This window comes from Chiloscyllium punctatum, chromosome 49 (genome assembly GCF_047496795.1).
Source record: "Chiloscyllium punctatum isolate Juve2018m chromosome 49, sChiPun1.3, whole genome shotgun sequence".
In the NCBI taxonomy this organism is placed as follows: domain Eukaryota; kingdom Metazoa; phylum Chordata; class Chondrichthyes; order Orectolobiformes; family Hemiscylliidae; genus Chiloscyllium; species Chiloscyllium punctatum.
In genome coordinates, this window is record NC_092787.1 from 7,699,334 (window position 1) to 7,726,692 (window position 27,359).

Consider the following 27,359-nt stretch of genomic DNA (forward strand, 5'->3'; position numbering starts at 1 on the left):
TCATGTATTAGTGTCTATAAAAATACTAAAAGGCAACAATGTAAGTAAGTATATAGGGAAAGAAAATAATAATAATAGTATTTCTGGTTGTCACAAAACATGGATGAAGTTGGAGAAACCCAAGAATATCATGCAACCAAAATGAAATTTGTTCAAATGCATCAATGCAAATCATTGGCACTGAAATATTCTGCAAAGACTGGGGCTGGAGGGTCCAAATGTGTGGCAGCATTAGTCCACGGGTTCAAGGGTTTTGCAACAATGGAATGATGTTTTACAGCTTACTAGCATTCAAAGAGTGCTTGGTTTATGGTAATTAATTTATTTCAACATTCAATGTACAATTTCCCAGTGTTGTCTAGTTGTCAGAAATGTGTCAATCAGGAATGTGTCAATCTGTACCATTGTACAATATTGATATCACATAATTCACTCTTTGGTATCTTCTTGTAAGTGCATTTGGCAGTGGTTTAGAGGAAGCAAGCAGCCAAGTTAACTTCAAAGATATACACATACACAAAGATATCTTGGAGAGCAGTCTTACTGGCAGCAAATGGTTGTTTTAGCTGAAAAACAGCTAAATGTTAACGGTAAACTGTTAACAGCATATGGCAGGCATGGATGGGTTCCCCAAATTATCCCTTTCAATACATACTAACAAAGAATGTCAAAGCTGGAAGTGATTGTTGCAAGCTTTCAGTAAACTAGCTGAGGTATTTCAGGATACATTGACTTTTTCTACTCTATTCCATGGTATTATTCCATACAAGAGTTAGATATAACAGCACACATACAGCTCAACATGCACTTCAGCTATTGATTGGGTTGTTACTTTTTCATCTTGAGTCTAACACACATTGGATCTACTTGTTTCTCCTTTGTCACTGACATTCCTATTCAACCCATCCAGATCAGCCAAGAAACATGGTATGTGAGCTTTAGAAGCTGGAAGGACTCTTCCTCTCGTCTAGCTATTATAAGAAGCACATTGCAGCAGTACAATGACAGGACCTCCCAGTGTTTGCAGCTGTGGATGACTCTGAATACACCAGGCCCTCTTGGAAATACGACTGAGCTGCTGTACTTGGGCCACTTGCTCTGATTCATCTGTCAGTCATCTGCAAAGGAAAGAGGCATTGAAACACACTGCTGGCTGAGAAGCAAACATTTCTTAAGCCTCTGAGGGTGAATGAGAAAAAAAATTCCCATTGTCCTCATCATTTTTAATGGGCTTAGCCTGGTCTTTTGTAAACAAAGTCTTTGCAAACAATCAATAGCCCTGGTGAATGAACAAGGATGTACACGTCTGTGGAGTGAGGACACTTCAGTATTCATTCATAGTTCTCAGAAGAAAAGCATTGGGCAAATAAGAGGTTCAATTTTCATAAAATAGAGGTGAACTTGTTACAATACACACAGGTGGTTCTGGTTTAAAGTAAACAGGAAATTTGGACCCAATCTCAATAAATCTGTGAACTACTGGGGAATTTTTCTTTAATGAAAGGAAATTTGTCAATCCTGTATTTTAAAGCGAGTTGAGTATTATGGTAAAATAAAAATATGTGTATCTTGCTTAAATTTTGCAACTATAAGACAATTGTTTTTGAATTTTTAAAAAAGAAAATCAGCTCACATTTTAATTTGGCAAATCATTTAGACCAGTGCCAGTAAGATAATTATTTGTTAAAGATGTATTCTTAACTAATAATTTTAAATAATATGTTTTTATCCTTGTTATCCATTCAATTTGTGCAAACTTAGTTCCACTTGGGATAATGAGACCGCTGATGTTCCATTGCTTCCACCAATCAGCTGTTGAAATGCTAAGAACTTGATCCAGGCAGCTGATTGCTGCACTATTTTAACTCTTTCAATTTCAGTGTGATACATCTGATTAATTAACATCACCACCATGAGATTCCAAAAATCAATAGGATCTATTAATGTCATTTTAAAAAGAAGGCAAAATAATTCATGGTTGAAGATGTGAGAAAGTGCATGTGTCTACCACATTCTACCACAATATATTTTTTGTTTCTTATTCCTGGCTGTAATGTCTACAAAGGTAACAGATAATTCATTATGCTGCAGCCAATGTGGCGAACCTTTCCAAAAGTTTGGACTTTTCTCTAATACTGTCATTTATGGAAATGACTTGAATTTGGATGTGAGTATAAGAAGAATGCTTCATAAGTTTGCAGATGACACCAAAATTAGTGGTGCAGTGGACAGTGAGGAAGGTTATCTCAGAGAAAAATGGGACCATGATCAGATGGGCAGAGGATTAGGAGATGGAGTTTAATTTAGACAAATGTGAGGTGCTATATTTTGGCAAGGCAAATGACGGCAGCACTTATACATTTATTGGGAAGGGGAGTGTTGCTGAATAAAGAGTCCTTGGGATGCAGGTTTATAGTTCCTTGAAGGTGGAGTCCCAGGTGGACAGGGTAGTGAAGAAGACATTTGGTACACTTGCCTTTATTGGTCAGTGTATTGAGTATAGGAGTTGAGATGTTATATTGCGGCTGTACAGAACTTTGGTTAGACAACTTCTGGAATACTGCGTTCAGTTCTGGTCTCCTTCCTATCGGAAGGATGTTGTGAAACTTGAAAAGGTGCAGAAAAGATTTAGAAGGATGCTGCTGAGGTTGGAGGGTTTGAGCTATAGGGAGAGGTTGTTTAGGCTGGGGCTGTTTTCCCTGGAGCTTCGGAGGCTGAGGGATGATCTTATGGAAGTTCATAAAATCATGAGGGGCTTGGTTAGGGTGAATAGACAAGGTCTTTTTCCCAGGGTAGGGAGTCCTAAACTAGAAGACACAGGTTTAAGGTGAAGGGGAGAGATTTAAAAGGGACCTAAAGGGCAACTTTTCACACAAAGGGTGATGCATGTACAGAATGAACTGCCAGAGGAAGTGGTGGAGGCTGGTACAATGACAACATTTAAAAAGCATCTGGATGGATAGATGAATAGGAAGGGTTTAGAAGTATATGGGCCAAATGCTGGTAAATGGGACTGGATTAATTTAGATTAGATTGCTTACAGTGTGGAAACAGTCCTTCAGCCCAACAAGTCCACATCGACCCTCCGAAGACCAACCCACCCAGACCCATTCCCCTACATTTACCCCTTCATCTAACACTATGTGCAATTTAGCATGGCCAATTCACCTGACCTGCACATTTTTGGACTGTGGGAGGAAACCAGAGCACCTGGAGGAAACCCATGCAGACACGGGGAGAATGTACAAACTCCACACAGACAGTTGCCTGAGGTGGGAATTGAACCTGGGTCTCTGCCGCTGTGAGGCAGTAGTGCTAACCACTGTGCCACTGTGCAGAATACCTGGTTGGCATGGATGAGTTGGACTGAAAGGCCTGTTTCCATGTTGTACAGCCCTATGACTATGACTTTCTGATTTTTTTATTGGCAGAAGTCACAAACCCAAATGTTTACTTTTTCTATATTGAGTTTGGCTCTGAAACTATTAGTTCAACTCGGTTGCGGTCAATTTCTTACAGGATAACACATAGGTTGCTTGCTACATTTCTACTTGAGATAACAGAACAATCTTGTGCATTGGAACATATTTTCAGGCTAAACTTCTGTACAGGAATGATTTATTTATATATGAAAGAGAGCTCAGAACCATAGGGATGTTGCCAAAATACTAAACAGTCCAATGTTTCAATAAAAACCTGGAATGCATTCCACAAGGAGTTAATATGTCCTTTTTTGAGAACTGCTTTCTTACAATCTCTAGAACTGTTCCTTTAGATGCATTCACTAAGCCTTCTGTCTCTTCAGTAGAGAATCCAATCTTTTGGGATGTTATATAAAGTACAGGAGCTAGCAGTGCGTAATGAGCTTGGTTGCCTTTGCAGAGCTAAAGACTCGCAGCTAGAACTGCAATATTTATGCTGTGGCATTTCTTTGACACAAAGACATTTCCATTGAAGTACTCCAGCAAATAAAATGTTAATAATCTTCATACCTTGCTAGACAATAAGGTAACAGTTTGTAGCTTTCAGTTTCCCCATCACAATACCATGTCTGTTTTTGCACCGAGGCTGTAATACAAAATTCTATTTTTGTCACAGCAAATTGCTGAATCTTTAATATTTTAAATATCCTGTCTGATTGGTTTTATCTAAACTGACACCTTCTAACAATCAAAAAGAGTTGCCATTTCTGAGTCGTCCCCGTCCTTCGTTTTGTATTTTACAATCCTCTAGTTTGTAAAACTGAGAAATCCCTGCATTCACATTCCAGTCTTACAGCTTAATGCACTAATGCAATTTAGCACAGGCAACTTGCAGACTAAATGATTAAAAGTTTGCTAACAGGTTGTATAATTTACAAATTTAGACATTCCAAGTTATATTTTTGCCCATCAATTTAGTACAAAGTAAATATTTTGAAGTGTCTTTCTAGAATGGTATTTTTGATATGAGCTGATCAATTTTCCCAGATAATCAGGGCAACTGTCTGTGTGGAGTTTGCACATTCTCCCCGTGTCTGAGTGGGTTTTCTCCGGGTGCGCCGGTTTCCTCCCACAATCACAAAGATGTGCAGGTCAAGTGAATTGGCCATGCTAAATTGCCCGTAGTGTTAGGTGCATTAGTCAGGGGTGAATGTAGGGGAATGGGTCTGGGTGGGTTGCTCTTCGGAGGGTCGGTGTGGACTTGTTGAGCCGAAGGGCCTGTTTCCACACTGTAGGGAATCTATTCTAATCTAATATAATACAGAAATCTGTTGATTTATATTCTTAAAAGTATAACATTCACTATTAGAAGGTGGCAACAAAAAAAAACAAAGATGATATCTGGAGATTCTTTTTCCAATTTTGAACTGTAACAGGGAAGTGGAGGTCTATTATTAATTCTATTCAGATTTATAAAGGTTAATGGGGTGGAGTGTAATAGACTTCAGAGCACCACAAACGTATATAAACAGATGGTTCAGTATGAAAAGACAGTTTAGGAAGGTTTTCAAAATCAAGTGAGAAATTTATTTGGATATTTGAATCTGGGCCATGGTAGTATGGTGCAGGGTATACAGGAATAATTTCCCCATTGTCCTACAGGAAAAACATTGCAGTATCTTCCAGCTGCCTCACATTTGAATATAATAGAACGTGAAACTGCTGAACTCATATTACCAGTGAAACAAGTTTGCGAACCAACTTTCTGAACAGTAAACGAAATTGTCCAATAAGGCAAACTGTTTTTGATAGTGAATTTAATGAGTCTCAAATTCCATCAAAATCTGCTTATCTTGGGAGAACTATTGTGTAATTATTATATTGACAACTTACAAGTAACTTGGGGCTTAATTTTGCCCTTTTGTGCTTGGGGCGAATGTTGTTTGCCTGTTGGCAATGCGTTTGCCCAGAGGAGAACTGCAAAATGGCACGTGCAATTTTAAAAAAATTCCTTCACCTCATGCAAGACTTAGTGAGCTAGCTCCAGGGCTTATGGGAGGAAGCAGCTGGCAAAGGAGCAGGCTGGGGAAAAGTTGTAATCAGCTATTAGGACAATTTTTTACAATTCTCACTCACCAGACACAGACTCTTTGATTTGTGTGTAGACAAGTCCAACCCAGAGAAGGCCATATTTACATGCATTATCAAATTATTCTTTTAGTCAAAGGAATAGCAATCTAGCAAATGAGCATTTCTGTAACTTCCAAAGTTGACATTTGAATCATGGAATCACAGAATCGACAACATAGAACAAGGTCATTCCGTGTCTGAGGATAGACATTTGAAAGAGCTATCCAATTAGTCCCAATTCTTTGCGCTTTCCCCATAAGTCTGTATTTTTTTCTCCTGCAGGTAGTCATTTAATTCCCTTATGAAATTCATTATTGAATTTACTTTCACTACTCTTACAGCCAGTGCAATCCAAAATGTAGCAAGTCAAATTTCTTTTCTTCATGTTTATCTGTTTCTTTTGCTACTTGACTGGAATCTGTGTCATCTATACACCCTCTTCCACTGAAAGGTTATCTTTATTTAATCTAAACCTTCATTATTTTGAATACTTAGACCAAATCTTCCCTTGCCCATGCTGTAATATTGAATGCCAATTGTGCCAATTAACAATTGGCTTCCAGATCATTTTTCTCATGGCAATAAAACAATAACGTTTGGCTGAAAATTTAGTATCTAAGTGAGCTTTATCCTGAAATGAATATCTATTCCACTAGAACTCATAGCTTCAGTTTGTTTTGATGGGGGTGGTGTTTATTGACAATCAGTTTGCTGATGGCTACAGATACCTTTTGTTCTCTTTGTCCTTGATGAATGGACTTGCAGATCCAAAGTGTTACAGGATTATTACATTTTGAAACAGAGTGCTTAATGTAAGGTACGATAAAGTTTTGAGGTGGTTCTTGTGATCTCTCCCAACCTTGCTTGTCAACAGCCTGTGTGCTTTGCTTGCTATGGGCACAGTGAGATCGAATCATTCACAAGGTGGTGCAAAATGTTCCAACCTGTGATAATGGCAAGGGCATCTATGAAAACTATGAATAAATTGAGAGTCTCCAAGTCTCACAGGAAGGTATTAGGAACATCAAATCTTATAAACAATTGTATTTTAGAATATTGGATGAATTTCAATATAGAATTCATTGTGGGGCAATCCCAAGGACAGCTAATTAGCATTTCTACCTGAGTACATGGCCCCAATGATTCACATTGCCATTGAGATGAGGTTTGAGAGGGCAAAGCACATAGCAAGTCTTTGGTTTACAGGGTGTTCATTATGATTTCCTGACCCTTAAAGTGATGCCAGTCTGCAAAAACGTGAAAGACAGAAACAGTCAGTTCCTGTTGTGCAATATGTGGAGTATAGGCTCATGTTCAGATTGAAGGGACCAAGTTTGCAAGGATGTAAATGAGGATAAATTATACATGGCAATGTTCAGATTCATTTGTTAATTGTTTTTGTATGTACAATGTAGTGACAAACTTGTATTGGAGATTTCAACTTGCTGCTAGTCAATGGTTCAAACCTGAAACTATATCTTAATAGTCTGGAAAGAGACACCTATAAGGATAACAGATGCTACAGAAAGGTGTCCTACATTGTGGTGATAGGAAATAGAGTTTGTGGACAGTATATGAATTATCTACTCTAGATTATGTGGCGCAAGTTACCACCAGATGAGAAGGGGGATTTTATAATCCCTCTCAGTCAGCTGAAACTATTTTAATTCATCTTTTTCTTTAGTATGCAGCTTCAAGTAAACTTAGTTAACCAGATCAAAAATGAAGGACAGTCGATTCTAAGGTTTTCACTAGAGAAAGAGAGTAGAGTTTTATTACCTACCATCTTGAAAGAAATAAGAAAATGTAACATCACACTGACACAAACACTAATGATGAACTTACAAAGAAAATGGAAGCAGGGAAGAAGTTTACCTGATCCATACAGGAAGATAACATTAATTAGTTACAAACCTTAAAAGTCTCTTAAGCTGTGAAAATGAAAAGACCTGATTACAATTATTTGGTTATTGTCCTGTCTCTTTAACAGTGGCAAAGTTTGCAGGTTTTGAGCGTCCAGTGAATGGTGATCTTTTTTCCTAAGTTGCTTTCTCATTGGCACTAGTTTCTGTCATTGGAACTGAGAGAGGGAGAAGAGCATTTGTATTGAGGCTTAATACGTAACGCAAGCTAATGCTATGGACATGGTCTTGTGTCTTGATTCTCTAGGCAATGCCAGAATCAACAGTTTCATTTTTGCACACTCTGGTTAGCCACGGTGGAAGCATTTGCATTGGTTTCCCACCTGCCTCTCTTCTGACTTCTTCCTCTTAATGGGTGGGGACAGTTCTGCCCGGCCTCCCTTTTCTCTCCAGCTTGTATCAATTTACCTCACGCTTGTCTCTCTCTGCCTTGTGAGAGCTTGCAGCTCACAGCTTCCCAGAGTTTATGGGGTCTGTGTTAATTCATAATCATTAACCCGAATCAGTGCCAGTCTGGGCCCCAATACCCTCTGTTCCTCAACGCAAACCTGAATTGGAAAGGTTTCCAACTCCTGGAGGATAGTAACTTCACAAAAGGCTTAGTAAACGGCTTCTATTTTGTGTGTCTATATCCGCTGACCAAAAGGAGAAAGTGAGGACTGCAGATGCTGGAGATCAGAGTCAAAGTGTGTGGTGCTGGAAAAGCACAGCCGGTCAGGCAGCATCCGAGGAGCAAGAGAGTCGACATTTCAAGCATAAGCCCTTCATCAGGAATGAGGGAGTGGCTCAAAGGGGCTGAGAGATAAATGGGAGGGGAGTGGTATTTGGGGGAAGGAAGCTGGGAATGCGATAGGTCGATGGAGTTCGGGATGATGGTGATAGGTCAGAGCAGAGGGTGGAAGTGGATAGGTGGACAGGTAGGACAGTTCAAGAGGGCTGTGCCAAGTTGGAGCGTTGGTTGGAGGCTCCTAAGGTGGAAGGTGAAGCACTCTTCCTTCAGGCGTTGGGTAGCTAGACTCTGGCAGAGGAGGTGGCCCAGGACTTTCATGTCCTTGGTGGAATGGGAGGGGGAATTGAAGTGTTTGGCCAAGGGACGGTGACTCTTCGACTCCACTGGCCAAAAGCTAGCTTCTTAAATGGCTCATACTCTACAGCTATATGCTCAGGCCATTTCCTGAGGGCATAAAATCTTTGCCTATCCACTTTTGATACTGACCGAGTTGGACACAAAATAGCCCATTTAGCTGATTCACAGTCAGTGGCAGTATCCCCAGGTACGAGGGAGTAAACTTCATAAGCTTTCCCTGTTAACCTGCTCCACAACAACAGTGACCAAGAATGCCCTGGCCGCTTTAAATATTGGGTTAACCTTTTGAAAGAGATAAAAGAGATGTACACCTCTTTCTCACTAAATGTAGGAGTCAAATTGTTAAACTTGAACAGTTGAGACTTTCAGTGTGATTCCCTCACCAGAGCTGATTTTAGTCTTGTCTTCACAGATCAAGCTATTTCTTTTCTTGTTGGTTTCTTCTGCGTGAAATTCCCTCACTTTATCCCCTTCCTGTCTCTCTCTCTCTTTTTTTCCTTTGTGTGATTCCTTGCCATCGTTTCTCTGGAATTTTTATTTTAATCTCTGCCATCCCAGTTTTAATTTGATGTGTTTCATTCTCCTCAGTTTCTAGTGGTAGGTATTTTGCTACTTGTTCAACAATTTCGGTTTTCCTGCCTTTCGATATAACACACTACATGAATTTAAGTTCTTCCAAGGCTACGGTTTTTTCTTAGATTTTCATAGTTTACTCCACCCATTCGATTAAAGCATTAATAGAAAACATTGACATTTTAGCCACTTTAAATTGTGGTGACACAAGCAAACCTTAATATTGTTTATATTTAAATTTCAACTTTTGAAGGAATAATTTGTTTTCACCACCCCATTCCGTCATCCATTGTGGGAGCATCAAGGACTGAGCTTCCGAGTATGACATGACCAGATGACGATGGGTCACAGCTCTCCTCTATTTTAATGCCAGTTTGGTCACCGTGATTAATGTTCTTACATTTGAATTTAGCATGGAGGCATTAGCCTTCAATTGGACCTAGTTAACCTGATGTAAAACGATGATGTAAAACACTTTCCAAGGTTTTCCAGAGAGGAAGTTAATGATGTGCTGCTCCGAAAGAAAAATAATAAAACACAACAGACACTCAGATATGGGTGTCTGGTACAGAGAGGAAGATAAAGGCAATTGCAGTTGTAGGTTTTAAGAGTACTTTTAGGGTCATGTGAGAATGAAATGACCTGATTTCATTGCTTCACGATTGTCCTGTTTCTTTAGCAGTGATAAAATGTGCAGATCTCAAGTTCTCAATGAGTGGAACTTTTTTTTTCCCCAAGTAGCTTTGTCAATGGCCCTGGTTTCTGACATTGAGACTGCGAGAGTGGGTGCGAAGATCATTCAGTATCCTTGTTGTGGTTCTGTTCGCCGAGCTGGGAATTTGTCTTGCATGAAGACAAATTCCGGTTCCTGCATGAATGCCAAAATGCAAGACAAATTCCCAGCTCGGCGAACAGAACCACAACAACGAGCACCCGAGCTACAAATCTTCTACCAAACTTTGATCAGTATCCTTGGTATTATCGATCCATATCTACATCTTTTGTTCGAATGTTGTTGTCGATATAACCATTTCTTTTCAGATTCTGGTATTTATGTCACCACTCTACTCTAAACTGGAAAGTCGGATGTAATCTTTCACCTCTCAATATGACAAGTCATTGTGCAAATGTGATTAAAACCAGAGATATACATTTCTTGATTCCTCATTAAGTTTCATTGCCACTTGATTAAAATGATAATTCAGGTGCATCAACTTTCATATCTTCCAAATGGGAAGACTGGGCCTGTCAAGATTTTAGGTCAGTAGTGCCCGTTGTAAAATGATTGTTGGTCGACAAACATCTCACAGGTATTAAAGTCAAATATGCAAAATGAATATCGTGAGACTATTTTCACTACAGCTGTAATGTTATAATTTAGACCTGGACCATTGTTCTGTGTAATATCAGCAAATATGTGGCAATGTGATCATTGGGATAATCCAGAGTCACAGAATGACAAGAGTGAAATAGTTCTAAAACTGCTTTAACACGCTCTCTAGTTCTACATGTGCAATACAGCCTTCCATGCAAGTTGGAAATGCTTTAATTGCTGGTAGGATAAATAATCACTTCATTTAATCAGCAGTAACCTCTTGAAATTTTTTCAGAAAGAAACTCTAAATATAACATGAGTAAGTCAGCTGTAACTCCATCAGAATAACCCTGAACAATGGGTCACTATCTAGTTAGGTTTGTTTTCCTTTTTTCTGAACAAGAACAGAGCTGGCTGTCATGACAGACGTGTATGAACATGCTCCTCGATTGCTCCTGTGCTAATCTCATTGCTGCAATACAAAGACGAGGAGGCCATGCCTCAGTTGTGAAGATCAATGGATGGTCCATGTAGATTACAGCTTTCAGGTTGGGGCACGACACGCCAGGAAGGAATTGTTAATGGGGCTAGGGGCTGGACGCATGGGGGAGGGCAGTGGTTACAATGCAAATTCTGAGACTTGAGTTTGGAGGCCAGGCTGCAGAAAGTTAGTGTTGACACAAGCATTTAATGGAGATCTTCAAAATATTTTTTTAAAAATTGATAGGAAACTATTTCTTTTAGTGAGAAAACAAGAACAAGGAAGTACAATGAGATCAGAGCTGTATCATTTAGAGTTGAAATCGGAAAGCATCTTAAGATGGTAGATATTTTGACCCCTTCTTAATCCTTCACTCCCTCAGGTAAAGGTTGCCGATGCTCAAGGTTACGCTCTGTCTGGACTATGCTGGAAGGCCCACCCACGCCACTCCAAACAGCGAACCCACATCTTCAGCAACACCATTGTCTGCTCCACCAGCGCCCTAGATGAAGCACGGGCGGCTTTATCTCTGCAGTCCACATCAACCAGGGGGCTGTGCGATGGCTTCCTGAGCCATGGTCACAGTGGGTAGCTCGTGTCCCCACAGGAACAAGCCTTTTAAAGGCCCGGGCTCTCATCACACCCTTTACACGAGAGTGCACCAGGATGTAGGAGCTGTGGCAGCTCTCAGGGTATTGGGCACGGACCTCCAGGAAATGGTAACAGTGGTGACACATTGATCATTGATCAACTGGAACCACTTCCTGTTGACGAATTTCACAGCAATGTCACGTGTGTACAATTGATGGCACCCTGTACCTGGAGGGATCTCAGCTATGTTTCCGAATCGTACTGCCAGGCTGTAGCACTGACCTGTCACAGGGAAAGGAAATACATCCAGTAATCTCTTACAGATGGCATTGGTCACTGTGGCCTGATGTATTTTTTCAGTGAACAACTGAGAGATCTCACACAGGTCACCTGCCACTCCCTGGAAGGATCCAGTTGCATCAAGGTTCAAAGCAGCTGTCACCTCCAGTCTCCCTCTCCTTCAAGCCCTCAGTGCCAGCTCCCATCACCGCTTCCTGGGAGATACTGAGGCCAATCAACCCTGCCTCTTGTTCACGCATGGGAAATGGAGTCAGGCTGAAAATCTCTAAGCCTTCTATTTGGCATGCTAGCAGCTGGCACATGTTATAAGCATTAGGTTGACATCTTGGTTTGTTATTCACCTGGGAGTTTCTACCCCCTACCCTGTGGGGAACAGCCCTCCTAATAACCGCCTTTGTAAGCCTGAGCAACATCTCAAAATCACAGTGATGGCATCCTTTACACTCTGGTTAAAGTGCCAATGTGTTAACGACATGGATGGTGCCAGTGTGCAGGTGGCACAAAGTGAATGAATTCTGAGAGAGCAAGTGAGCAGTCCTGAGATTCAGCCTGGCCCATTCCCTGAGCCTGTCGCTGTACAAAGTGTCCTTGCAACAACCTGTCTTTGCTTGTTAATGGTATGTCTTGCAATGGAAGTCTGTGTTTCCTAACCACCCCGGCAGTGTTTCAGAGAAGTACCATGATGATTGGGAGGGATTGACAGGTTGTAGAATCTGCCAAAGGATACAAGGATGAGGATTATGTAGGGCTGGTACATGTGGATTGCACCCTGAATGTACGTATGGTCATGTACAATATAAACATTGTTCAGAACAAGCAGTGAGCTGAATCCTCCAAGTGCCTGCTTTGATTTCCATGTGGAGTTTCCTCATTATCTAATTTGTTTGGTAAGATGGAAAGCTGAATATTAATATGACAGGTTGTGCCATCCACAGAGCATTTACCATGGATAAGCCCCATCAATTGGCAACTTACTGCTTCCCAGTGAGCACAGAGTTTGTGAAAAGCACAAAAGATGGTGTAATATGGCCCAATGTTAAGATGGTACTCTCCCTTTCCTTGTCCAATTCTGTCACACATCTCACCATACCCCTAATAATCAGGACTTTGATGTAGAGGTGCTGATGTTGGACTAGGGTGGACAAAGTCAGAAGTCACATGACACCAAGTTGTAGTCCAGCAGATTTATGTCAGATCACAAGCTTTCAGAGCGCTGCTCCTTCATCAAGTGAAGTAACTTTATAAGGTGCAACCCGTAGTGCTTTTAGTATTTTCTTTGGACACTTTGTTGGCTATTAATTATAAAATACATTACAGAGTGTTGTAAATGTTGTGTTATTTTGTGGAGTTTGGATATCATGTGAAGCCTCCAAAAATGTATCGAAGCAGAGTTGGGAAACCTAGTTACAGGTCAGGTGGTTACATTAGTAAAACCAAATAAGATGTTGGAAAGTAAACAAAGGATGTGACAGTATGTTGGTAACTGCAAGATGATATCAGTTTTCACTACACATGCAGATCAGTAAAACATGTTCATATTTTAGTCAAAACTACATGATGTATAACTATGTATGTCTAAAAATGTATAACATCACTTGTGAGAACAGTTGTAAGTGTGTGCTTAAAATGCTTTCACACAGGCCAGATGAAGATCCACATCAGATAGCAGGTTGGTAATGGACATTGATTTTGTGGTCTCTCTTCCAATGAATAGGAAAGCTCTGAAGCTCTGCTCTGAATGTAGCAGGGAGCCTTTAAATTGACAGAAAGAGACCATTCCAGCCTAAAACTGAATCTGTGTGAGTGTGTGATTTGTTGACCCATTTAGCAGTCTAAAACGTAGTGATTTCCAGATACTGTCCCACTGACAAATAGTGAACTGCCCCCTTTTTGGCCCCTGAGGTTTTAAACATCAGATATTACTACAATAGTCTAACTAACTTGATTAAACAGTTCTCTACAATGCTTACATTGTTCTCTGTTACCTAGCTTGGGTGGGGAGGAACATTCCCCTCTACACACACTTTCTCCTTAAAATGTTTATGCAACTGAGGTACACGATGGGAAAATGTGGAAACACTGATTCTATTTCACTGCTGATTTTATTTCACAACTCATTTGTGACTATGCTTGATGCTATCAATTGTAAGTAGAAAATAAAACCTCTTTACATATCTTCCATAATACTTTATTAACAACTAGAAACTATAACTCACAATTTGTTGCAGTTTTGCTTATGTTGCGATATCTTGATCATTGTCTGACAAGTTTAACCCTCCTTTTAAGTCCACTGGAAACTTTATACGTTCTTGTCTGTTGTTCATATAATTTCCTGATGAGTGAACAAATATTTTTCAACAGGCTGCTTTGTTAACAACATTGGACACTTTGGCCCTGTTCCACTTCCACAGGCTGCTCCATTTTCATTTATTTTCTCCTCTGTCAATGCTTGATTCGAAACAGTCACCACTTTCGGCTTCCTCTCCACTCAAGTACTCCTGTGAAACTGTGGAATAATTTAATGAGCTCTTTAACAGAAAATGATTATCTGCCACAGTTGTATAGCAGTACATGCAGAACAAAGGCTACTTGGCTTGAACGCTATACTTTTTATGTAAATTGATTGCTGGCCCTTAATAATCTTATTAGCTGAGGAAACAGGCTTATATGTGGTGATCTGCTGCATTCTGAAAACTGCCTCAATTATCTAACCTCCACAGTTACCTCTTTAAAAACCTGCTTATAATGGTACAATTAACATTCCAGCATATTTAAATTTGAAATATAAACCAAAAATAGTGCTTTACTATACTTTGAAAGGAAATACATTTACTAGAACATTCCTTAGAGTTTAGAGGTAATTTCAGTGAAATTTTGCTGATCTACTGATCTTGTCCTTGTAGTTGGTAGAGGTCAGAGGTTTGATCTGTGCTGTTGAAGGAGCAGTGCTGAGTTACTGCAATACATCCTGTCACTAATGCACACTACAGCCATTGGATATTGGTGGAGGCTTGTGAGGCCTTTCAATAGCAGCTCATCACTGCCTCAAGGAAATGATTGTTTTCATGTTCAACAGCTTCAACAACAATGTTCTTGACTGAACTGACCGTGACAATCCAGCAGAGAGGACCATTGGTTCTGGGGCCATCAATGAATTTCTCTCAGGTACTTGGATTCTTATGGCAATTGAAGCTATGAGGGACCAACTGTCACCAACAGGAATGACCAACTAGTCTGCCACTTGGCATATCCTGCAGAAGGATGCCTACTTACCTGGTGCAGGCATGATGTACTTATTTCAACAGTTTATCTGCCCGTTCCACAGCTGTAGAATATCTGTGCCTTTGGGATGGTCTCTTGAGGATAAGGATAATTGATTGAAGACGTGGCTACTCACACTTGTGCCCTGCAATAGAAATAATATACTACATCAGGCACAGATCTAGAGTGAAGGTTGAACAGATTATTGGGCTGCAAACATCATATTCCAGTGTCAAAATTCAACCAATGGAGCTCTTCCGTACTCCCCAGTCTTTCATTGTGGTGTCTTTAGTGCTCTAATCTAAACCTAAAGCTTCAGAGGGTGAGGAGGATTTCCATCTGCTTTAGGAGTTCATTGAGGGATAAATGTTGGCCAGGGCATGGGGAGAACATGCCACTGAATAGTGCCATGGGTTATTTAAAAACCACCTGAGAAAGCAGACAAAACCTTGGTTTAACATTGCACACAAAATGCAGAGAATATGCACTCAAGTGGGACTTGAGAAATGAGAATGTTTCTCTGAGCTATGTTAAAAATCACACAACACCAGGTTATAGTCCAACAGGTTTATGTGGAAGCACTAGCTTTCGGAGTGTCGCTCCTTCATCAGGTGGTTGTGGAGTATAAGATCATAAGACACAGAATTTATAGCAAAAGATTACAGTGTCATACAGTGATATATTGAACAGCAGTGATATGTTTAACAATCCAGGTTTGTTCAGTATATCACTGTATGACACTGTAATCTTTTGCTATAAATTCTGTGTCTTATGATCTTATACTCCACAACCACCTGATGAAGGAGCAACACTCTGAAAGCTAGTGCTTCCAATTAAACCTGTTGGACTATAACCTGGTGTTGTGTGGTTTTTAACTTTGTCCATCCTTTGTCCAACACTGACTCTTCCACATCATCTCTGAACTATAACTGACATGCTATTACCCAGCTGTTGAGTTGGAAATGAATTTGACAATGTGTTAATTTCCTTTCTAATCCTACAGTAGAATGGGGCTAGAATTAGGTGAGAGGGGCACAATGGGGGGGGTCAGGGATAGGTAATTAATGAGTTGAGTTTGGTAAGGTATGGTGAGAGACATCCCAGTCTCCCACCAATAAACCTCTGTGAAATTCAATGAAACTGACACATAGCCAAAAAAAATTTAAGATTCAGTTGCATAACTGGATCTGTACTTTCTTGTTGGGATGTGATAAGTAAAGTCCTACCGAAGTGTGTGTTGGGTCCCAACTGTTTCCAATTCACACCAATGACTTGGATGAGTGGAACAAAGCTATGATGGCTAAATTCACAGATGACACAAAGATAAGATATATTTTGAAGAAGACATAAGGTTTCAAATGAATATGGATCCATTGACTGAGTGAGTAAAGACCTGGCAGGTGAAGTATCATATGGGAAACTATGCAGTTGGTCAATTTAGCAGGATGATTGAAAAGGCAGGGTATTACTTAAATGGAAAATGACTGCAATATTCCATAGTACAGAGGGTTTTGGTGGTTCCGTATTATTCACAAAACGTTACTTGCAGATTTGACACATAATCAGTAAAGTTGATAGGGATATTAAGCTTCTGTTATACAAGGCATTGATGAGATCTCAAATACTGTGAATGGTTTTGGTCTGCTTATTTAAGGAATGATGTCGATGAGTTGGAAGCAGCTCAGAAAAGGTTTGCTAGATTGTAAGCCTAATTGAATGAGTGAGTTGTGTTATGATAGGTGGGGTTAGCTGAAATCTTTTCTCTGAAGTTTAGCAGAATGAGGAGTGACTTCATTGAATTGTATAACAATTCAATAAACAATTTGGGGCGACTATCTGTGTGGAGTTTGTACAATCTCCCTATGTATCCGTGGGTTTCCTCTGGGTGCTCCGGTTTCCTCCCACAGTCCAAAGATGTGCAGGTCAGGTGAATTGGTCATGCTAAATTGCCCATAGTGTTAGGTACATTAGTCAGAGGGAAGTGGGTCTGGGTGGTTTGGTCTTCAGAGGGTCGGTGTGGACTTGTTGGACCGAAGGGCCTGTTTCCACACTGTAGAGAATCTAATCTAATCTAATCTAATCCCCGAGTATATTCTTCAGGTGAAAAGTACTTCAGGTCAAATTTTAAAGTCAGGTGTTCTGACTTTATTTTGATATATTTCATTTTATATTAGCATTTATAGTCTAATTGCATGAAAATTTGAGACGCAGAATAGAGAACTGATTGATGCCTCAGAGCTGAGTTGGGAGTTTCAGAGTTGATGCTGTACAGCATCTGACTCAGAGGATGTGTAACTATAACATAGCTCTCACATAGCTAAGATCATTTTGAAACTAGGGTCTTAGATTGGAAGAAAGAAAATTATAAAGGTATGAGTGGCGGGTGGCTATGGTGAATTGTGAAGTGCACTACAGAATTCGATTATTGACAGGCAATGGTTAGTACTTAACAAAATATTACATAGTCAATAATAGATATACCATCCTCTAAGGCACACCCAAAAGGGAAAGGTAAATCAATCAATCAGTTTGTCATTTTTAGTATGTAAGTCAACACCCTCAGTAGATAATCAGAGGCGTATGTCAACAGCAGAGAGGAGAATATGCCAAAGAATATTGGGGCTGGAACACAATCCTATTTCACTCCACTGTAGATCTCAGAGGGTACTAACCTTGACCCTCACTGCTGACTGTACACAGTATTGGATTAGTGGTGCTGGAAGAGCACAGCAGTTCAGGCAGCATCCAACGAGATTTCGCTGCTCATTGGATGCTGCCTGAACTGCTGTGCTCTTCCAGCACCACTAATCCAGTATTTGGTTTTCAGCATCTGCAGTCATTGTTTTTACCTTGTACACAGTATTGCCATGTAGAGAAGGCATCCCTTTGAACAGCTTCAGCAGTTGAATATATTCTCCAGCAACTTAAACAGTTTGCCCCTGCTCACTAGAGTCGGATGCCTTGGTGAAATTGATGAAAGCGGTTTCTCTTATTCATGGCATTCCTCTTGTAGCTGTGGAACTGAGCAGATAATGTCAAATGCAGATCTTCCAGTTCAGAAACCACTTTGGGATTTGGGTGAGATGGATTCCATCTATATTTGAAGCTTGGCAAAACTTACACAGACAGATACATTCCCTATGATATTCAGCAGGGAGATGCTGTGATTCTTGTAACTAGTGCAGATAGCCTTGCTCCCCTGAGTTGGAGGAGGGAGTAATAATAGTTTTGGAAAAAAGATTCTACTTACCTGCATTTTCTTCAACTCCACCTTCTGGTTTCTCTTTGGGAAAGGCTTCTTTCTGTTCTGATCTGATATTTATATTTTTTATTAGGCTCCTCTGCTGCTGTTCAAAGGACATTGTCATGAAAATGCTGCATATTTAATATTGTTTGGAGGAATTAAGTATCTGGAGGATTCTGGAAAATGAATCTATTTCAGGTTTTGTGAAAATATCTGGAGTGGTTGAAGTGGTAATTGATATGTCATTGTAGACATTGGAAATTCTTTTTCATAAGGCTTGATAGAATCACATGTCTGGTAATAACTGCTTACTTTGTTATAAATTCAAGTTGTGGCCGTTTTGAACAGTGACTGACTTGGAGAGGTTCTTGTTTTTCATCTCGCTCAGTTGGAGGAAAGCCTGCTAAGAACAAGCTGTGTCTCCCAATTCTGCAAAGAAAACCATCTTGTTGCATTCAGGGTGAAACCTTTTTGTTTTTTGGAGAGAGGCTGATGGAACTTTCCAAGATTGTATTTCTTGAACAAGCTCTGTCTACAAGACCACAGTCAACTTTGTGCAATTAATGAATTGGCCAGTGTTAGCCAGGATATCAGAGCAACCAATTCTGGACCTTTCTACACTTTATCATTTGCCTTCAGAAGTAACCAATTGTCCAGAGAGTTATTTTTCAGAAAGCTGCAGAGAAATAACGAAGAGTCACTGGACTCAAAGCCTTAGCTCTGCTTCCTCCTCACAGATGCTGCCAGACCTGCTGAGTTTCTCCAGCACTGTTTTTGTCTGCAGAGAAATCCACATTTTCCCTCTTTTTCCTGAAGCGAGAATATGTGTGTGTGATATTTAAACTTCTATATTAACAACTATGCAGCATTAAACAATTACTCCACCTTCACTGGATGCATTTTTTGGATAATAAACCAATAATTATGTTTATTTAAAAACTTGCTGGGACATTTTGGCAGTTGGACAGCTTTGTATTGGAAAGTAGCTACTCTGTGGAGCAGTCAGACTCATGTGACAGTGCATTCCACTTGCCTCAGTTTTAACAACACGTGGAGCTGCTCGAGCTAACTGTAGCCAGGAAGCTGCATAAAACTAGAATAGTTTCCCTCACCACTGAAGATCCTGCTCTCACCTGAAAGAGGCACATTATGTCCACATTGTCCCTTTTTTCTTGGAAACTTGCCTGCTGTATGGTAATATGTAGATTTCTCCTATCCATCTAGTGGAGGTGGTGAGACTACAGGGATTCTAATTCCTTCTGTACTTTAGTGGAAACATGTACCCATGTTTCCCCTGATTATGGTGCTCACAGCTCATCACTCCATTCCTGAACAGAGCACTTTTCTAAAGCAGTGATTGAGTTCCATAGCTAGATTCCCTGATCTTAATAACAACATCAAACTCAGTTCTTCGAAACAAGACAATACAATTAGTACTGGATGACAATGAAGCGTTAAACATTGCAGTTCAGTTGTGGAAAATACTTCGGATAAAATGAATACTGCTGTTTCTGCTTTTAGATTAGATTAGATTAGATTACTTACAGTGTGGAAACAGGCCCTTCGGCCCAACAAGTCCACACCGCCCCGCCGAAGCGCAACCCACCCATACCCCTACATCTACCCCTTACCTAACACTACGGGCAATTTAGCATGGCCAATTCACCTGACCTGCACATCTTTGGACTGTGGGAGGAAACCGGAGCACCCGGAGGAAACCCACGCAGACACGGGGAGAACGTGCAAACTCCACACAGTTCGTCGCCTGAGGCGGGAATTGAACCCGGATCTCTGGCGCTGTGAGGCAGCAGTGCTAACCACTGTGCCACCGTGCCGTGCTTTGTTAAGGATGGATGGTGTTCTAAATGGACCTTGTGAAACCAAAGATGCTATTATTAGCAATTTGGAAACAAACATTTCAGCTTAATTCAGATGTGCCATATTTAATATATCTGAATAAAAATTTTTAAAAAAATCTTATTTTAACCTCAGTAGGTCCGTTGTTTGGATTGCAAGGCTTTCATTACCTCATTGTGTCTAATATTAATCTGTTTTGAGTATCTCATCCCTTTTCATATTTTACGTTACCTGAGCAAAGCAAAACTCAAGCCAAGTCAATAGATTAATTCTTTGTAAGGGACATGCTATAATCAAAATAAATCATCTTAAACAAAGTAAATGCATGTCTCTGTTTGAGTCAATCATACAGCCTTGTAGCTAGTGAATATCAGCAGGTCCTTATTTACCTTAGTGTTTTATTTAGCCAAGCTGGAAGGAAGTGCTCCTTTGAATTAATATGCAAAACACTGTTGAAATAATGATCTGATATTGTCTAATATGTTACCATTTACCTGCTGATCGTTTGTATTCCAGTGTATGATTGTGTAGAAAATATATTTTGAAATACTTTATTCTGATTATAAGTGTTAATGATTATTCTGAGATCTTTTAAGTCATTACAGAGATGGGCGGCACGGTGGCACAGTGGTTAGCACTGCTGCCTCACAGCACCGGAGATCCGGGTTCATTTCCCGCCTTAGGCGACTCTGTGTGGAGTTTGCATGTTCTCCCCGTGTCTGCGTGGGTTTCCTCCGGGTGCTCCGGTTTCCTCCCACAGTCCAAAGATGTGCTGGTCAGGTGAATTGGCCATGCTAAATTGCCCGTAGTGTTAGGTAAGGGGTAGATGTAGGGGTATGGGTGGGTTGCGCTTCGGCGGGTGCGGTGTGGACTTGTTGGGCCGAAGGGCCTGTTTCCACACTGTAAGTAATCTAATCTAATCTAAAAATAATATTGATCAAGAGAACAATTGTTGAATAGGGCAAGCTGCAAATCCACCATTGTAAAATTTATTCAGAAACTGTAAGAGTGCTAGGTGAAATATGTGTTCTGAAGCACTTTTGAAATTGGCAATGGCAGCTTTCTGTCTGATTTTAATTCTGTAGGCACTCCCAGAACATTTTTTTTCTCCATTCCTCCCAATAAATTAATGATTCATTGCACAGGACACTTTAGTGGCCCAGTTTGTTTGGTACAAATAGCAAGTCCCTCCAGATGGCTGGTTTTGACTTTGTGTTCTCCAAACTCCTTCTGGAGTCTTATCCTGACAGTAAGGCTTTCTGTGTGTTTGTGATGTGGTAAATGTTTAGGATAAGGGGCAAAGACGTTATGGACCTCAAGGACAAAAACAGTCTCAAGTCTTCTGACCACCCTAACATCTTCTGAACTTGAATGCCTAACTTCAGGTCACCTCTAACTGTTATTAAATGATTTAGTTTCACTGTTACCACTTGAATCGCATTTTGTGTACCAAATAGAGACTTTGTAGCAGTATGATGAAGTTTGGATTTTTGTTAGATGTCCTTTTTGTTTGAGAACCAACTCAGACTGATAAGTGACACCTCCTACTTTACGACAATGGTTACACTTCAAAAATACTTGAGGGAATGCGCCGAGGTGACAAAACAGGATGCATAAATGCAAGCTACTTTTTTTTCCACATCTTTTGGCTCCAAGGTTTTCAGTGATTGGCTCTTTGTTGAAAGAAAGTCCTTTAAATATTTGCCATAACATAAACTGGCATGGAAATGCCAATTTAATTCAGAAAGGAAAGGAGGGCAGCACCTATTTTGGTTTGAACTATAAATATATAGATATAATGTAACATCATCAGGTTGCTGCTCTGATTATACTTTTCTGTGCCCCAGTGCTGCTGCCCATCTTTGGCCGGGTCTTCCAAGATTGACCTCTAGAGAAATGTAGAGCACACAGAGCCACAAAGAGCTCCGTCACACTGTGTAGTGGAAGACCAAGACAAGACATGCTCCTCTTTTATTGCACTAACTGCTGTAAGGTAAGGTCAAAGGTCCAGTGTGAATGTTACATAATGAGTGAGGGGATGAATGTTGTGAATGAGTGAATTAATCAATGGGCAGAGTGGTTTGGTGGGCGATTAGCTGAAGTCAGTGATGTAGGGAGATCAGGGGATGGTGAGGAAGGCAGTCAGATCAGGGGTTTTGTCAGGTCAGGGTAGGTATTTGGCTCGTGGGAGGATGTAAAGGTCAAGTTAGCGACTCAAGGGTGATGGGGTTTTGATAGGAGAGTGGGAGGATTTGTGCTATTGATTGGAAGTTTAATTCTATAACTACCCAATAATTAGACAACTTTATTTTCTGTTTAATATTTCCTGGGCAACCATTCAGGCAGTAATTTAGAATTGTCCAGATTCAGAGTCGGACATTTTTGTGGACAGTCGCGGAGAGCAAGAAAATTTCCTGGTGGACTTTCATTCTTCTCATCACTTCCCACATGGTCAGGGGGAGGGACTTTCGGCAGATACCTGGTGTTGGAAGCCTAGCCTGATCCAGAGGCTGAAAGACTTGGGTCAACACCTCATCAGTAGCTACACATTTAAAATTAAAATCTAATAATTTCACATTAACTTTTAAGATTTTTGGTACATAATTAACGAAGATGCTTCAATACACAATGCCTCAATTGGTTCAAACCATTTTGTGTTATGAGGCTCCCTTCTTCCATAGTAAGCTGTACTCACACTTAGCCCATCCTGCTGAATAAACAAGAACTCCATATGGTGTAGAAGGATATATACATCATTCTTTTTAACACTCTAAAACAAACGTCTATCTCAATTTTTCTTCTTGTCACATGATGCTGTCACACTGAGTGCTTATATCGTAAATTACATTATAATTGCCATTCTGTCACATGACATCACTGTAACTGGCATTACTGCCCCAGGGATTGCAGTGAGTAATTTTTATTTAAATACAACATTTTAACATGAAAAACAAGCATGTATATATCATGATTAATAGATGGATCTACTTACCTGATAGAAAGTTACAACATATCATGTTCTCAGTGTCATAAACTATTCAAGCTGAAATTTGAATGCATATGGCATCATTTGATTCTAGCCCCCAATTGAGTTTTAGTTTTGCAATGTACATCAATCCTACACGGTTTCACATATGTTTTCTGTATCGTATGTTAATTATCCGCAATGACAAAACATGTTTAATTTCAACTCACTCTCTGTCAAGTAGCATTCCAGCTGTCATATGACTATCCTGTAATTACCTGTGCACAATATTCACAAATTTTAAGAGTTAATCTCTTTTAGAATCAAAATAAAGCTACTCGTGACTGTGAATACTGTTACACATTTCAGAAGCTAAGTTGTGGATATTTTTGAGCTTTGAAGAAGTTGACAGTACTCATGTGAAAATAATTGAATGAAATAGGGCAAAGGAGCTGTATTAATATTTTCCAAAGGACAGCTATTATAGCCATCCTTCCCTATTTTCTGTTCAAATTACTATTCTTACTGGCAAGCTCCAAATTCGGCAAACTCTTTTCAAAGCTAGGGTATAATATTTTTTAAAAATTTAATCCCCAGTCATTACAAAATGTACAAGTGATATGGTGTATCCATGTCCTGGAATCCTTTTCTGAGAGACCAGTCAATTTCTTAAATCAGTTTTGTCGGCGTTTAAAACTATAGTGGTGTGTTCCTTGCTGAGATACACATTGTGCCTGACTTTGGCGATCTACTATTTATCTGCCTTATGGATTTGGTGAGAAGTTCCTAGGATTTACCCAAAAATTTGATTCGGGTGTTTTTTTTTGCCCTTCTTTGTGTCCCCAAGCAATACTTGTGATTGAGGAGAGTTGTGCCTGATGAATGGACTTGATGATCTTTTCTCATCGTTATAGCCCTATATTCCTAAAGTGGCCAGATTGTAACGTCGAAGTACTGCATTAACATTCCATGAGAATGGCTCACTTCAAGCAACCTGCTGCCTGTATTACAGAGTATCTCTGCCCCATTTGAAATCATTCTGCAGTACTTTTTTGTTGCCCTGTACATTGTTTGAATTAAATGTCCTGATGGTTTATGACTAGATTGAGAATATTAACTCCTCTGTGATGCACTTACTGGCAAAGCCTATGTTAAGAGGGGAGGATAGTAATTTTAACCCAACAAGTACAAAGATGAGAAGGGTTGGATCTCTGAAGTAAATGTTTTTAGAGCACAGTATTTCTCCGGGTCCAACGAGCTTGCACCAATCTCCATGATCTCTGATCCCTTTCCCCACCTGTCATCTGTGATCTCCTCCTACTTCCACACCTCTTCTCCACCTTGATAGCCACTCCCTATCCCCCCACCAGCCAGAATATGAAACCTGCTCTTTTGCTCCACCCTCTCATTCAGGTTTTCCCACCAGTCCGGTCCATCAGACTGGGCCACACAGGGAAACCTTGAGGACATATTAAACTGTGCATTTGAGTTCCCTCTCTGTAATTCGCAGCTCACCCAGTCAGATTGTGTGCCTTCACTTAGGCTGATACTTCTAATTTCTATGTTGTTTGTCAAGTAATTTTAAAAAAAATTAGTTCTTAAAATAATTTCAAATGGGGTGTTCTAAAAATGTAACTTGCAGGTTTTGTGGTGTTAAAGTCTTTTGAAGCAAATGGAATGAACTGGTACAGTCATTGGCAATAGTGATAGTTACTGATTGCTAACCACTTGATCGTGACCCATTGACTGTGTGAAATTGCTTCCTGACGTTAAAAAGGAGGTGAATTATAGGTGGCAGATGAATCATCACCTTCACTGTTTAAACAGAACAAAAAAGTGAACAAAAAGGATCAAATGCATCTTTCAAATGAAGCCTGAAATATAAGGAAATTAGACTTAGAAATAGACATAATGAGTCTCATTAGTTGAAGAGCTTCATTTCTCCAACAGTCTTATTTAAAATCATGAGCTGCATTGACGTAGCACCTTTCATGACCACAGCATACCTCAAAGAGCTTTACAGCCAATGACATGCATTTCTGAAATGTAGACTTTATCTTAATGTAAGGAATGTGGTAGCTAATTTATACACGGCAACCTTCCACAAACAACAATGTGATAATGAGTAAATGGCTTGTTCCTTTTTATGACATTGATTTGAAGGATAAACATTGACCAGCTCACCTGCGATACTCTGCTCTCTCTCTCAAGAATTAACTTCCTTCAGCAATACCCTTGCTCTCTCAGCTGGTGGTGAGTCAGACTCAACGGACCGAGTTGAAGTGGTAAGAATAGATGTAATACATGGGCAGATCTCCACTTCTGGCTGGTGAATGTTTGACATCTTGAGGTTTTAGTTGAGAACATCTCCTCGTTCGTTACATGAAAAAAAATGTAGCTCAATCTGTAGAAAGCCAGAAGTTCCAAGGGACAATGTTTTAATACCATGCTGTAGGGGATCAGGGACATATGTCTAATGTGGAAAAATCAGACTGTTGTTATGAAGTCAGATCAGGACCTGGTGATGACGATATATTTCAAACCTTGGTGTTATCCACAATGAAAATCACTTTTTATCAATCTAAAATAACAATATAACCACTCAAAATACCAGTACGAACACAATTTACAAGTACTAGAACAATTCATACTCAATTGTTAAAAATAATCAGCTGACTTGCAGGCATCTTCTGTGCACAATTAATTATCTCAGTGTTAGTCAGCATGGACAAGTTGGGTCTGTTTTCGTGCTGTACATCTCTATGACTCTAACTTCATTTATAATAGGTCAGAAAGAAAATAGCTGCATGTGAACAACTCAGTCTGTTATTCATATACAAATCCAAGGGATTAAGACATAATGATGTGAGTTATATTCCTCCAAATCTTGCTGGCCAATTTACACTTCCACCGTTACTTTGCATACAAAGGGCAACTTGCTAATATCCTCTGTTAGTTTTAAGCACTTGCTGGATTTCCAGATTAATTGCCCATTAAACTTGCCATAGAAAATTTATGTCTGGAATCCCTTTCAGCAATGTGATAATTGTTAATGCAAAACCATTCAACCCCTCTGGCTCAAGAAGGCTACAATTTAAAGTTTTTAATCCCATTCCTGCATCTTTTAAATTGTTGCTAACGATTTTAAAAATTAAATAAAGGTGAAAATATAGAGCTGAAGGCTGTGTGAAATTATTTTATGAACAGCCCATAATGTCTCATTCAGAAATATATACTTACTGAAATACTGTGGAACAGATGGGAAGTATGACAGTGGCATAACAAATGTGACAATGTTGGTCTTACTCTACTGGTAAAAATGTTAAAAAATCACACAACACCAGGTTATAATCCAACAGGTTTAATTGGAAGCACACTAGCTTTCGGAGCGACGCTCCTTCATCAGGTGATAGGTAAAAATGTTGGCACTTCCATTGGATATTCACATGGGGACTGGTTGAAAATGACAAATCCCAAATTGTAATTTTGTACATATCTATAAACAAATTTTGATCATTACCAAAGTAATTAGTCACAAATCTCAAAGTGATGAGATTTGAAATCCCCAAAGAAAACAGAAATGTACCTGGAATTCCTGATCCGGTTAATTCCCGTTTACACCTGAGAAATTGCATGGAGCTGCTTGTGAGGCCCAAAGTAGGGCAGAGGTATTATTTATGGATATTAAAGCCTTTCCCATTGAACCTTGGGTAAATTATTGGCAGCATGGATTTGGTTATGCTCAGGAATTACCCAGCAGATGATTCTCATAAATAAATGAATAAACATTCTGTAATAAAATAACTTACTTATTGTTTGGAAACACTTCATTACCTGATAACTCAGCAAAGATGATGGCCTTAATGTTATCAAATTGTTAGAGTTTATAGAGCTCATGTGGTGCAGTCTGTGGAGTCCATACCTCTGAGGCAGAAGCTCTGGGTTCAAGTCTCACTCCAGGACTTGATGTTTGTGGAAGATGCATTCATGGTGCAGCCAAAGGGGTTGGTTGTTAACATGGAGATCCTTACAACATGCCTATGGCAGGTGGAAGAGACTCCAGCTTAATCGTATATTATATGGAGTGTGTCCCTCCAGCTACAGCTTCAGGCTAATGTTCTGTTCCAGGAAAATCAAGCCATGAATGTAGATTTAAGCATCTACTTAGTCAGCATCATGCACTTCAATGAACAGGAAGCTATCTAAGTGGT

General features: G+C 39.8%; 1 protein-coding gene across 1 annotated transcript in view; it reads left to right on the top strand.

Annotated features, from left to right (window-relative positions):
- The first annotated feature begins 13,865 nt into the window (after positions 1–13,865).
- The window catches only part of nek6 (NIMA-related kinase 6), a 339,425-nt gene continuing 325,931 nt past the window's right edge, over positions 13,866–27,359 (top strand). Inside the window, exons 1-2 of the mRNA XM_072565784.1 lie at positions 13,866–13,966; positions 22,031–22,176. The gene's annotated coding sequence lies outside the window, so the exon portion shown is untranslated. The remainder of the gene's footprint in view (positions 13,967–22,030; positions 22,177–27,359) is intronic.